Source organism: Hylobates moloch, unplaced genomic scaffold (genome assembly GCF_009828535.3).
Source record: "Hylobates moloch isolate HMO894 unplaced genomic scaffold, HMol_V3 SCAFFOLD_359, whole genome shotgun sequence".
Classification (NCBI taxonomy): Eukaryota; Metazoa; Chordata; class Mammalia; order Primates; family Hylobatidae; genus Hylobates; species Hylobates moloch.
This window is the reverse complement of record NW_026652634.1, coordinates 20533-22330: the sequence shown is the minus strand read 5'-3', so window position 1 is coordinate 22330 and position 1798 is coordinate 20533.

Genomic DNA, 1798 nt, shown 5'->3' with positions numbered 1-1798 from the left:
TTTTTTTTTTTTTTTTTTTTTTTTGAGATGGAGTCTCGCTTTGTCGCCCAGGCTACAGTGCAATGGTGCAATCTCGGCTCACTGCAACCTCTGCCTCCCAGGTTCAAATAATTTTCCTGAGTAGCTGGGACTGCAGGCATTTGCCACCATGCCTGGCTAATTTCTTCGTATTTTTAGTGGAGACAGGGTTTCAACATGTTTGTCAGGCGGTCTCGAACTCCTGATCTCGGGATTGACCCGCCTTGGCCTCCCAAAGTGCTGGGATTACAGGCGTGAGCCACTGCGCACAGCTGTTGTTTGCCGTTCAAGGAGCTCCCAAGTTCTTCAGAAATACATCCCTGGGCCGGGCGCAGTGGCTCACGCCTGTAATCCCAGTACTTTGGAAGGCCGAGGCTGGAGGATCATCTGAAATCAGAAATTCAAGACCAGCCTGGCCAACATGGTGAAACCCCGTCTCTACAAAACTATAAAAATTAGCCAGGCATTCTGGCGGGTGCCTGTAGTCCCAGCTACTCTGGAAGTTGAGGCAGTAGAATCTCATGTACCCGGGAGATGGAAATTGCAGTGAGCCGAGATCGCACCATTTAACTCCAGCCTGGGCAACAAGAGCGAAACTCTGTCTCCGTCGGAAAGGAAAGAAAAGAAAAGAACAGAAAAGGAAATAAAAGAAAATTAAACAAAAGAAAAGAAAGAAAACATACTACCTCAGAAGACAGAAAATGCACTTGCAAATTTTCTAAATAAATGTCCTAAGAAAAGAAAGGAAAGAAAATCTCTTTCTTTATTTTCAAAGGAGGAATTATACCTCTCACTTATTGGCTTGTTTGTTTGAGATAGGGTCTAGCTCACTCACCCAGGCTGGAGTGTGGTGGCAAAAACAGGGCTCACTGCAGCCTTCAACTCCCTGGCTCAAGTGATCCTTCCACCTTTTTCATCAAGCATTTGGAAGAGATATCTACAAAATATAAACACCAATACATTTCCAATTAAGTCCAAACGGTAAATCATACTGAAATGTGTAAATATGACACAAAAAACAATACTTATTTTGAACTTCCCAAACATGATCTTCAAAGTTTAGGAATACAAAAGGAGTAAGATTCTTTAATAAATAAAGGGCGATTACATGTACTTCAAATCATTTCTATGGAAGCCTATTTCCAATATGACAAAACACTGACAGGGCACAAACATGTGTAAGCCTGAAGTAAGGAGTATTTTTCCACTGTGACCCTAAAATGTATCACAGTTTGCAAAAAACATATCACTGTCACATCAATGAAAAGCATATATTCTTCATATTTACACAATATCTACTGTACACAAATAAGTCCTAAAAGACCACACAATATACTATATTGGTAAATAATCCACAACAAGCTATGTAAGGGTAACCAAAATCAATGGAAAGTCTGTATTTTCAAATAATGGTAGCACAGAGAAGATAAGAAAAGATTACAAAAATCAGCCAGGCGTGGTGGCGGGTGCCTGTAGTCCCAGCTACTCGGGAGGCAGAGGCACAAGATTCACTTGAACCTGGGAAATCTGGGAGGCGGAGATTGCAGTGAGCCAAGATTGTGCCACTGCACTCCAGCCTGGGTGACACAGTGAGACTCCGTCTCAAAAAAAAAAAAAAAAAAAAAAAAAGAAAACGTTAATACAACCTTTTTCTTTATACCTGTCATAAAATTACCTATATCCACGCAGAACAGGCACTTATTGAAATTAACAAGTGCAGTGTCACTTATATTACATATCATATACTGAAAAGCCATATGTGAAATCTTAAATATTAATT